Source organism: Haemaphysalis longicornis, unplaced genomic scaffold (assembly GCF_048455015.1).
Source record: "Haemaphysalis longicornis isolate Haplotype H1 unplaced genomic scaffold, Haemaphysalis longicornis Haplotype H1 scaffold_3, whole genome shotgun sequence".
In the NCBI taxonomy this organism is placed as follows: Eukaryota; Metazoa; Arthropoda; class Arachnida; order Ixodida; family Ixodidae; genus Haemaphysalis; species Haemaphysalis longicornis.
The window spans coordinates 47,931,953-47,944,951 of record NW_027526335.1 but is presented as its reverse complement, the minus strand read 5'-3'; the positions used below and the strand labels follow the sequence as shown (position 1 = coordinate 47,944,951).

The window sequence follows — 12,999 nt, the reverse complement described above, 5'->3', positions numbered from 1 at the left end:
CACTCTGGCTTGTAATTTTTCACGTCGTCATTTCGCGAAAGAAGTGTTGCACGGGGAAATACGGAGCACTTGTATTTCTTCGTGCGACATTTGTGATAAACCGCCTAATCAATCTTCTGAGAATCAGGCCGATGTCCCGGATTAGGATTCCTGATAGGGGTGACCTTTTTGCATGCGGATTGGGAAAGCAGATGACGCACAAAATGCGGCGTTTTGAAAAACTTCCAACGTGCCGTAAATAACCAACCGTGGCCCTGCACCATGACACGTAGAATTTGAAACATATGTCATTGCAATATACATTAACATATAACGCTAGGCATCTTTAATAAGTAAAGCATGGCTCAAGTTTAAGTCGGGACAAATGTTTGCTCGCGGGCTAAATAATGCTCAAACGATCAATGCACCGGCAACGCTTTTCTTGCTTGTTGGCAGTCTGTTCAGTGGCGTATGACCGACCTGATCGACGGGTACAGCTTCTACAACCGCATATCTGATTACCTCGGCGTATTTTCCTTGGAAGCCCGTTTTGGATGTTTCATGGTTCGTGACGTACTGAAAACACTGAAGCGCTCGAGGAAAACAGAAAGAAACGAACGTTCTCTTATTATCTGCGCACATCATGATTATCCGGTCACGTGGAGATATCTCTTCTAATTTTATAAAAAATTGGCTGAAAATTTTTTTTGTATGCATTGTTTATGTGTCTCGTTTTGTTAGTTTTTCCGTTATTATTTACAGAAAATCACATAGACAATAGATGTTCATTAAGCAATACAGATATTCTAAAGATGACCCACGAAAATCGGAAGTCATCAAAGCAAATAATTTCCTGGGGACAAGCCTTTCTTCTTTTGTAGTTGTTGGCAATATGGCTGGCCGACTGGCACTGTCGGATACAATATCATCTTGGCAAAACAAAATGTTTCGTGAGGGGGTCGCTGTTGTACATTTTTTTTCCTGCGAGACGTAATAAAGGAAAGGTATTGAAAACAGCTTGACTCGTGATTAGCCTGCACTGCAATCTTAATTCCAGGCTAACGTCACTTTATTTAGCTTAAACAAAAAGCGGTCTTTCTAACATCACCACGTGGCTAGCTACTTGAGTAACAGCCTTGATTCAATAAGGCTAAGAGCAAGAGGGCCTGTCGAAACGTTGAAATTATTTTTGGTTACACGTTAATTTACTTCCATTAGGCTCCCGTTATAATACCAATTTGCTGGTACACTTTCATTACGGGCTTACGAAGCAGCCAATTATGTCGCCTTTAGCTCTTTGGAACGAGCGTTTTCACTAATGAAATCAGGCCGCCGGAACGGCGAAGAAATTCCTCTTCGGCATCACAAAAAAAGAGCGCCCTAAGATGGTTTTTCCAAAGCGCTTCTTTGTTTGGTTTGGTTATTCTTGGCTGAATAATCTAATTTTTCCGGATGTCCATCAATTATCTTGGCATTACGCAGGATGATCATTGTGTACTTAAAAATGAAGAACAAGGGTGCACCACTTTATTTAATTGGATTCGTGCAATCAACACCCTCCATCTGTCGGACAGCGGATTTCGTTTGCAATCGTGCGTATCATTAAAAGAAAAGCACACATACATCACGACGAAAACAAAAACCAAAATTCGTTGCGACTGCCATTGGCGTGGCGTTTAGACAGATAGCGAACAGTAGCCGTAGTCTTTCTATCACCTACCGTTCACAACCGCCGCAACTCAGATACCACGTCGGCAAACTTTCTTTTCAGTCGTGACAAAACGTGTTTCATTAAAGTACAACTCTTTCCGCGTAACACGCACCCTGTGCCCCACAGTGGAGGGCGTAAGGCTCGCGCGGAGGCCATCTCACGGCAGTACACTCAAGATGCTGACGCGGTCTTCACTGACGCGGCAGCATACCCCTCCTAGTCAGCGTTCGCCTTGGCAGTAAGCCCCGCCCACGGAGGACAGGCTATCACTGACTCTGTCAAAACACTCTCAACAGCTGAAGCTGAAGAGGCGGTAATCGCCCTTGCCATTTCCTCTACCCAGGCTGCTACAGTAGCGACGGACAGCCAGCAGATCTACCGGCACTTTCAGGCAGGAGCGGTTCCCGCTGCGGCCCACAAAACGCTACTCCGCCACCCCCGCAGCGACAGATCCACAGCATATGGACTCCACCCATCTGGGAGTGAAAGCGTACGAGACGCGCACAACCTCGCGCGAGAAATGACACGCCGCACGAGGAGCGAAGAAAACGCCGCCTCGGAGAGATTTCCTCCCCTCCTGGCACACACCAAAATTACACAACTTCTGCGTCTGGCCAGTCGCACCCTTCCCCAACCCCACCGACACCTATCTATCGAGCAGGTGCACCACTACGCCTTGCCAACGAACCCCTTTCCCCACCCTAAAAGGGTTTGACACTACTCCGACCAAATTACCTCCCCAAGCGGCCCCTTCTCTGGTTCAGACCTCACTCCTTCCCACACGGTGTGTAGATGCCCCTCCCAAACTCTCTCCAAACCGAATCCTCTAAACTCTCCCCAGCTCTGGGGACGCGCCCTGTCCAGCTCATGCCTGTCCGACCAGCTTCGGCTGGTGGAGCGGGCTGTAGCCGCTGGTAAGGGATATGGGGTCCTGGATGGAGGACTTGCCCTCCTCAAGACTGTGTGCAAATTTACCAACCTCTGTCAGAAGAATTTCCTGTCATCGCAAAACTAGTTAAGCCTGGTGGAGAAGACGCAGGATGGGGCGTTGAGGTAGCGGACGTCGGCTTAGACTTTCTTTCTTTCGCTTGTTCTGTTAGTTTAAACGAGTAATGGTGCTTATTAGGCGTGGGGTGAAATGGGGTTCCGAAAAGATGCGATTCAAAAGTATCTTGACTCGTTGTAGCGCGATTTCGTCCTTCGGTGCTATCTGGAACGTAAAAGCTCAGGAGTAAATCTTTCCCCCGTGTTGTTTTCTAACAGAACATGTAGCTTGTATTACTAGGCGTTGAAAGTTTGGCGTTACAGGTGTCCTTAACAGCCATGATTGCTAGACATACGTAGGGTAAAAAAAAACAAGAAAGCTTTTTACTGATTTTACTAATGCTAAACGCAGATCGGAATGTCGCTTGTACGAGCAGGAGGGAGATGCCTATAGAGACAGAAGTAGCACTGATGCACCTTTATAGCACATTCTGGACTGCCTTCTTTCCAATTTAATTGATTGTTTCTTCGAATATAGAGTATACTTTATAATTCGAATATAGAGTATACTTTATAACTTTGCTCCTCGCTGTCGTTATAGGGTAACATACAGGGAGCCTCACTGAAAAAAAAGGAAAACGTTGTGCTTGTTTATGATAACAGGCTAGAAGGAGGCGTCTTTATTTTGCTTTTTCTTTCAACACCTGTTCATGTTCTCAACTTTGCTTTGTTTGTACCACATTTTATTGAATTTTCAGCTGGTGTCAGAACTTAAGGTTACGAAATCCTTGAAGTGCGCGAAGTAATTTACATAATAAGTGCTTCCGCGTCCTCTCGATAATTGGTAAACAACACGCCAAAGCAGCTTTTGCCACTACTGCTACGGATGTTTTAGGTGGTCCACGGAGAGCGAGAAACAGAGAAAATAAGCACTTATAATTATTCAGCGAAACTTGGTAAACAGGCGCGTTGTGTACTAGCCATTGTGTTTGCTTTCGTGACAAGCTCCTAAGTGCCACCCATGCATCCTTTTGGAGGGGACAACACGCTGCTTCGTGCGCTCGACACTGCAGTGGCCCGGATTTGGTTTCCTTATGACGACAACTGTTAGTTGTTTATCATGGGTGTTTCTACGGGTAACATTTCCTTATCGTGACTCTGTCATCATGTGTGCGTGTGCGTGTGTCCGACGCCGGTATCACGGCGCATGCACTGTTGGGCTAAGTAATAGGAACAAAAAATTCTCTTTTCCATTTCGAAAAAAAGGGGTCCAGACACAGGGCCCTCCTCTTGTGATTAAGTTCTTGTTATTACATTCTTGCGAGCGCTTGTGATTCAATTCTGAGGTGGTAATCACAAGCTCTCGCCTACGCGTCATCGTTAATAATAAGTCATAAATGTGAGTTGCGCGTTGAGATGATGGGGATGTTTTAAGGCCTAAAGGGACTCTGCAACACTTCCGATAAACGCTTTCACTCTTTCCGTCACGTCTGCAAGCACAGGGAAACCTATATCGCCAGCTCGGAGCGGCACTGCGTGATTTGCTCGTCGCAGCAGATACGCATTCTATTTCTGCTCGGCCTTCGTGGCCTTTTTTATAAAGTGGCTATCGAATGCATTCACTCCTATAACTGAAGGAAAGCCGCCCAATAGCTGTTACACCACAGCAAAAATGTAATTAGAACGGTCGAAGAACTCCGAGGCCGTGAAAGAGAGAAAAATTTTCTGAGCAAGTTTCTAAGTTATATTTTGGGCATAGAGCAATAATTTTTTGCCGAGGTACTTTACGACCTCCTAAACTAAGCACTGGATGTCTTAGTTGACTACGTTCTGCAAGCATTTAGGATTTCGCAAAAAAGTTGAAAAAAGTGTTGCAGGGTCCCTTTAAACGACAGAGAAAAGGAGGAGGAGTAACAGATGTTTACTTGCCAGCGTTGGTGCTGCTGTTAGGGAACCCGCCAAACGGGGAACTTCGTCGTGGCTTGTGTGTATGTACATACGGCGCGTATGTACCGTATTCACTCGATTGTACGTGACCACGAATGTGAAGCGAGGGGCAACTTTTTATTGCACCCAGAAATAAAAAATAAAACCGCGAAAGTAACGCGAGGGGTGACTTTGTCGTGTTAAGCAAAAATAAAAATAAAAACCGACAAAGTACTCACGCGTGGCCAGTGGACGAACGGAAAAGAACATTTAGTTTTCAAACACTGTGACTAGACCACCACTTGCGACGCTTTGAACTTTGTTCGCGGGATGCCCATCTGTCGGCTGACACTGCTTGTTTTGAGATGCATCAGTTCAATACTTTCAATCAGTTCAAGACATGGTTGCACTGTTCCATGACGAAATCAGCAACATGCTTCCCCAATTCGACGTGGTGGCCATAGCGAAGCCAATGGAAGCCTTTTCGGCTGGGTTCGCACGTGAAAAGGCGTTACCTCTGGAGCCGCCATCAGAGGATGGTCGATACGTCAAGTCTTCGGGCATCAGCTGATTGCTGATTTTTTCAGCCATTGAAATAGCGCACCTCTTGAAACGGGCGTCTTACTGGGCGCAACTTGTTCCCATCGCAAGGGGGGCCGAAACACTTCTTAAGGGCAACGAAAATCTCCGAGGCCACCGCACAGTACGACGCACAAACAACGTCAAAGCGCTGCGCACGTCGGAAGCGCTGTCAGTGCAGATAACTTTAGGGGCTCGCCTTGTCATAGCTCGATCGTTGTACCCAAGCCAAGTAGAGCCCCACGGCGCACCGTCGTACCAGCGTCTCACAGAGACTTCGAAAACCAAGCGGTTTATATAGCCATAACCGTTTGAAACCCGTGCACCGCTAGCGCTTGTCATAGATCTCCCCGTCGTTTATGCAACGAAAACTGCTGAAACATTTGAGGCCAAATATACGTAATTAACCGGCAGTGACTGCGTTTATTTAGTTAGGAACGGCCGTTGAATTGGTTTTCACGATAGTAAGCGCAAAGAAGGTGGCAGTGCAAGAAAACTACGGCATTCATCGTACGAACATTAAGACAGGGTCACGGCTAAAGAGGAGACGAAACACACGCCAGTCTAGCGTGTGTTTCGTCTCCTCTTTAGCCGTGACCCTGTCTTAATGTTCTCTAGTACGATGAATTCCCTAGTTAGTAACTAACTCGCCAAACTTAGCGCTTTATTGCAAGAAAAAAATTGGTGCGTTCCAAACTGCGGCGTGCGGTGCCGCCGAAGGGGGGGTGGGGGACGGAAGGGATGAACTCCCAATGAGTACTAAATATCCCCAGTACACTTTTACACTTTCTATATCAATAAAGCACTACCCGCTAAGGTGGCTCAGTGACTAAGGCGTTGTGCTGCTGAGCACAAGGACGCGGGTTCGATTCCCGGTCGCAGCGGCCACTTCTCTGATGGAGGCGAAAAGCGAAAACGCCCGTGTGTACGATATTTCGGCGCACGTTAAAGATCCCCAGGGGGTCAAAACTAATCCGGAGCCCACCACTACGGCGCGCCTCATCACCTGTGTTGCGTCGGTGCGTTAAACCCTACAATCAATCAATGAAGCACTCACTCACACGCGCCGACGGCGCCGGCACGAGCTGGAGGAAAAGCAAGCGGAAAAAGAACACTCCCGCTGGCGCACTTTTAGGCAGGAGGCGCGCGAGCACTGAGAAGGCGGGAACTTTGAATTGCATTGGACAAACCTATGTTTCCTTCATCAAGAGAGGAGTGAGACAGGGCGGCGAAGAGCGTGGTGGGTAGTATAGCAGTGAGCGGATATCGGCGCTACATCCCATTATGGTGGTTCACTGCTCCGCACTTCCCACAGTTTCCGCATTGAGTGGAACGGCTTGAATTGCTTTTTTTTTTTCTTTTTTTTTTCATATCTGGAAAGCAAAGGCGTTCCATTTCTAAGTGAGTGCAGCCCGGGAACTTCCGGTGCGATGCAGAACTTTAATTAAACGTGGTGACAGGTTTCTCTCCACAGCTACGCTAACCTAAAATATGCTAAACCAGCCTTATTTACAAAAAAAATTGCCTAGAACTGATGTAAGGGAGCAATCTGTTTCACTAAAAAGAGCACCCCTAAATAAAATTAAAGGTACATTTATTTGACTCGAACCCAGCATGTAAGCGTTAGAAGTCATGGCGCTACTCGCTATGACACAGAGTCCGAAAGCCCTGCTCGTCTTAGCAGTTGATCACGAAGATAGCAGCAGGGTTCATGGCTAACCACTACATGGCGCTAGCTGTAACAGGAAGCGACCGACCTGCACTGACTTGAAAACGGGATGTCGCTGACCAACGCCGCCTGTATAAACAGTGCCTAACGCGTGAGCGAAAAATGGCCAAACAGCCACTCTCCTGTTGCTCTCTCCTACCCTTCCCCGCTCCATAGCCTTCCAGCGTGCTTTCGTGTCCGCCAGCCAGCGCCGCTTCTCGGAAACTATGCAAAATAGTGGAAAGTTTGGTTAGCGTTCCCGAGGCGGCGCTCCTACGCCTTCTTGTTTTTCACCATGCCTGTCTGTCTTGGTCTGTCACTGATAAAACTTCCTTTGTCACGAAACAAAATCTCTTGCGCTGCCGCAGGCTGATGCCGGCTTTGCGCGCTTATCTACTCGGATCACAGGCCCTGATATTTTCTGAGTGGGGCATCCCCCCTCTATCCCCTCCGCATTTAGGTATTGTTTTGACCCCCCTGTTCGCACTCCGCATCGGTACGCACTTCTAAAATTGAGGATTATACTGTAGAAGCGCCCGGACAGCGTGGCGGGATCGCAGCTGCTTATCCTTTTCTTTCCTGTAATTTTCTGAAGTTTACAAGCACGTGATATTATTGGAAAGTAATCGCAGAAGTAAGCGCCTGAACAAAAAACGTGCACGCAATTTTTTCTTCTCTAAATACTCCAGAAAGAAAAATATCAGTAAAATAATGGCTGCCCCATCCGAAAATATGGTTTTTCTGTTAGCTATATGTCTACCCGACAATCAGTATGTTCTTAGACTATTTCAGTCCGCCTCCGTCTTTATCTTAGGAAAAATGCAGCAAGTATGAAGCGAGCGACACGTTGAACGAGATCACAGAACTAGCGCCCTGTCACGGCTAAGATGTAAGCGAAACGGCCCTTGAAGCCCAACAGGCAAGCTGACAGACACACGTCGTAGAAGTGGGTGCAGCGTTCGCAACTCGCGAGCAGTGACGTAAGGCGAAATGTCCGCCGGCACACGCCACATAGCGGATCAGTGCCTGAACTAAGCGTACCTACCCTTCCCATTGAAAAGCGCGCGACGCGTCAGGCAATGTTAATACAGGCGGCGTTGCGCTGACAAACATTACTCAACTACACATACGGCCCTCGTTTTCTGTTGTACACCCGGCCAATTTTTTAGCAATATCACGGGAGCGTCGACTGTTCGTTCGATCAGCGCTGTATGATGGAGCGATACGACAAACCCTGCGAGAGTAGCCGCATGCGCATTAATGAAAAGCCGCTGCTGTCGTCGTCCGCTAAGCTGCTCCAAGAGCAGACGGCCGCCCCCAATTTTTTTTATACGCTTATCACACTGCCCTCCAACCAGCCGTTAACGGTACGAAGAGGGCAAGTGAAAGCGATTGGTAACAGCAGTGCGGGGTGGCTGTGTGCTCTTGGAACAGCCTAGCAGGCGACGGCACCAGCGGCCTTCGCTTAAAACGCATGCGTGTACTTTCGGCGAGTTTGTCGTATCGCCCCATCATACGGCGCTGATCGACGGAACGGTCTACGCTCCCGTGATATTGGTAGAAATTGGGCGGCTGTACATGACAATTGCCTAATAATATGACCTTACGTTCAGGCCTCATTCCTAGCCTCCTTTGTAGTGTCCTGTGTGCTTTATATTATACGTAGCCTTAAGGCTAAATGATTTCGTTAATCTGGAAAAAGCAATTTTATGAAATGTATTTATCGGGTTCCTGAGAATAAATCTATAGACATAGACCGTCACCCAGGACACTTCTTTGCGGATAGATTTCTAATTTTTTAACAAAGATTTCTGGTTCACTCTGTATTTGAATAAGCTTTCTGTATCTAAAATCAGAATTGGCTCAATTGTGGGTTTCTGAAAAGAGTACTTTTTTTATACAAAATTCCCGAGGAACTCATCGCGCCCAGCTTTGAGCAAAGGCTGGCATGTCTCTTTGCTGGAGCTTTCTTCGGTTATGCTTGTCACTTGGTCTTCATTTCCTTGCCACCACAAGCCGTCATTTTCGAAGTGCATTCTCCTGTGCTCCGCACAAAGGAAGAGGGTGTTTGCGGCGCCAAAACCGCTCGTCTCCAGTAAGCCGCTTCTCCGCTTTCCCCCTTCTGTGGCCGCGTGCACAACCCGCGGTTCTAGTATGGCAGGCTGCAATATGCTCCCTGACATCCTGTCGTGTCAGAAGCTCCCCGCAACATTGGGTGTTATCATCGCGTCAACCACGCTACGCTTGTTGCGAGGAGCCGTTCCGTTCTCTTTTGTACCTACTTCTTTATCCTCCGATCGTTCTCCTCGCAACGTCGCTGCCAAGCCTAATCCACGCTTGTCTCCACTCATCACTTATATCCTGCGCATCCCCCACCCCTGCCTCTCTCTCTCTCTCTCTCTCTCTTCTCTCTCTCTCTCTCTCTCTCTCTCTCTCTCTCTCTCTCTCTCTCTCTCTCTCTCTCTCTCTCTCTCTCTGTCCCTCTCCCCTCTCTCTGTCCCTCTCCCCCCCCTCTCTCTCAGGTTGTTTCGTCTAAGCTCCAGCACCCTATTCTTCGTGTTTCGTAATTTTTTAAGTTGCTCAAGGGAGGACGTAAAAATTATTGTGTGGTTACTGGCGCATATCGACGAAGGAGAATGTATGTTTGGCGGAACACGAGGACAGTGGAGCATTACGGCCTTCCAAATGTGCATAAATGTTCATAAAATAAAATTAAAAATATCATTTCTTTTGTTTTTAATTTCATACAACTGAAAGCAAAATAGCGCAGTTTTCTCCAGCTTTAAGCGGCTGTTTAGCACATAATAAAAGCTTTCTGAAAGTAAATTGCATATGACTTCCATGCCCTTGTAACTGTGCAAAAAAGAACGCAGTTTTTTGTTTCTTCTGTTCAATCACTTCTTCTAATCACAAAAGCTTGTAGTCAATATGTATTTGCAGTATTGTATAATGTCTTTCGAGCTTTCTTGCTTACTTCTTCACAACATCACAACACGCTATTTTAAATCGTCCCATCTTGCAAGGAGTGACAGTAATAAAGCTGCATTTTAACGCATTCTTGGTACTTTATATAACTAGAAAATTTGGAAGACTATGCTTTGAAAAACTCGCTATCAGGCGGCAAATTATATAGTTTTCGGCGCTGTTCTAAATGCACTCGATACATTAGTATTGTGTTTAGCATCTATTTTTTGTTCATGTTTGCTAAGACCATAAAATTATTATTTGGCATGTACTAAAGCACGTGACGTGTTGATCGGCTGCTGACCGCAGCTATTTTTTAAGTTCTCTTCACAGAAGCCGCTGACATGCAGAGGGTATTCCGCATATTGGTAGTGTCGAGCCAATTGCTCTCATAATTCGCATAACTTTATTGTCGCCGAACTCGCGTCTAATGTCCTAAGCACCACGAGCACGAGAGGGAGGGGAAGAGAGACGTACGCAGCCTTCGCGTCCCAAAACGTATGTGTGCACGTTGAGTTGAGCTGAAAAATATTTTCACCATTTTAAAATTAAAAAAAAAAAATTGGCCGTGCATCTGCTCCTTTCGTTGTAAATGTCGGCGAAAGAAGATAGTCGTCGGGCGCATTTGAAAGTAAATGCCACCCTTCTCTTTCCCGTTCACCTCTTACTATGTTAATCTCCCGTCGCGCTCCTCCCAAGATAACAAGCTAGAAATTTGCTCAACTCAATTTAAATTTACCGCGTTCCACTGATCCAGGCCGTGTGCCTCGATGCCAGCGCTGCCGTACGGCGGAGACGCGCGTGAATCGAGGCACTCTACTACAACGTTTCTAGAACCATGGCGCCCGGCTCCATGTGCGTTGCAAGTGGAACGTGGAACCTAGCTAGTAGAACCTTTTGTGATCCTTTCCGTTTGATTTCTTAAAATTCCGCCAGGAGCTTTAGTGGCGCGGGTAACCGCAGGCGAATGGGTTAATCTCATTTCTGCAGTGTATGTATCGCAAAAAATCGAGCATCCATGAATTTTTAATAAAGGAACACTGCAAATATTACTAAAGGTTTGATTTTTTACCTAATATTGGCGTTTTTTGTTCTTGTTCAACAATGTTGACAAGTATGAACCTTGCCACCGGACTTAGACGTTCAGATTTGGGAATGTGTGTATAAACCTATTGGGCATATCCTGTTTCACTCTGACCGGCCGCATGAATCATGTGACAGACAGACAGACAGAGAGACAGACAGACAGACAGAGAGACGGACAGACAGACAGACAGACAGACAGACAGACAGACAGACAGACAGACAGACAGACAGACAGACAGACAGACAGACAGACAGACCAAAATTTTCGCGTTCAAGTAGCCCAAGAAAGACTATCGGCTTTAAAATAAGCACTAGAACTACGGTACTTCCGTCTACAAGCGGACCATTGACAGCTGGATGACCTATCTACAGGGCAAAGACGTGATGTACTAGGGAGTAAGAGCTTGCGATGAATGCACACATCACGGCTTTTTAAAACCCGTCATCAGTTTCAAACCTCAACCCTTCACAAACTTACGCCTGTGTGACCGGCAAGTAAAGTTGTGTTTGGCGCAAATAAAAGTCAACAGAATGCCCCTGAACCAACGCAGTAGTGGCCGTATGACAGCAACCCGCTTGAACGGAACGCCATAACGCAGTGTTAGACTGGCATGGAATTTACAAACGTGTATGTTTGCACTACTGGTTTTGATGGCGGGTTAGGCAGCAATTCCGGCGCAGCAGCAGAATTTCGAGCAAAAATGAAGAAACTTGCTGAAAAGTTCGCACTTTGACATGACTTATTAATGTAAGTTATGAATGTTTTCAGGTGACACTTCGGTACCTTTTCAATCAGTCAAGCGGACAAGGGTGCCACCACTCGCACTTGTAACGGAATCAGTCACTCGGAAAAGCATGCGCTCAATCCCCAGAAAACGCAGGGATCCCCGTGTACATACATGAGCAGTGGAACCAGCAGCGACGTCCAGAGAATTAAGAGTAGACAGACAAGCAACATCGAGTGGTCTCAACGGCGGAAACAGTAGCAGCGTCTCTTTATCGCCGGACGTTGCCCCTCCTGGAGGGAATGGCTGCTCTGTATTTTTCATCGCAAGCTTCCTTTTCCCAGCAGGATATCCTTGACCGATCACTCCGATTTGCTTTATTTCAAAGCCACCCTACCCTAATGAAATTCTAAGAATTGTTTTTTTCAATACGGAAGCATTCTTACACTACTCTTCCGCTTCACCAACCTTACGCTTCCTTGGTGGCGTTGATGGAACACGTGCGCCCGAGAACGCATTTTTTTTTTTTTTGCTTCCGTTATTACCCACGTTACGGCGAAGGATGATAGACCATTGTGATTTCATATTTTCATTTTGAATAATCGCGTGAGTGTGAATGACATAATAGCGGCACCTTTGTGATTTGCGTAAATCGTTTTCAGTTTCTGTCTTGTTTCTCGCTTTCCTGTTGTTGTTTTTTTTTAGTTAGCCGCGTGATGGCGCTGGATAAGGCAGGTACGTGCAATTTCGTGACTTCAACTTTGGCTTTTGTTGATTTATGTGTTAAGTTTGTTTTAGCAAATTTGTGCATTTTGTGAATGGGTGAATTTATTTACAACAAACAATCCATCCAAGTTCAAGCATGCTAGTCTGCGAAAAGGGTGGTAGTAGAATTAAGTAGTCACGCGACCGGAAATTTTCTTCTTAGTTGCACACAAAAAAAGTTTTATTTATAGGTTAGTATGGTTTTAAAAAGCGCCTAATTACGACAAACACAGAAGCTAGTTGGAAGAACGCGGCGATAAACAGGCAGGATGATGACGCCAGAACAGTACAGTAACGCGCTAAGCACAAAAGCGCACGTAATATGAAGGGTGAGAAATGTTAGACATAATGGTAAACTAGAGCATTCTTCAACGAAGTTGCCATAGGTAAGAGGGTGAACGACTAGGAAAAAAAGGAGGGGCTTGGCTAAAGGCCTAAGCCAATGAAATAAGAGGGGTATACATTTACTATAGGGCCGAAAACATCTGCCGCCCAAGCGCCTCGTGTTATTACAAACAGCCCCGCTTTCCGCAACGGGCAACCCGCCATGACTTAACGCCGGAACATCATCT

General features: G+C 46.5%; 1 protein-coding gene across 1 annotated transcript in view; it reads right to left on the bottom strand.

Moving 5' to 3' along the window:
* Nucleotides 1-11,900, bottom strand: part of Cnga (Cyclic nucleotide-gated ion channel subunit A) — a 123,771-nt gene extending 111,871 nt beyond the window's left edge. The window contains exon 1 of the mRNA XM_077703126.1: nucleotides 11,837-11,900. The gene's annotated coding sequence lies outside the window, so the exon portion shown is untranslated. The remainder of the gene's footprint in view (nucleotides 1-11,836) is intronic.
* Between the last annotated feature and the right edge of the window lie 1,099 nt (nucleotides 11,901-12,999).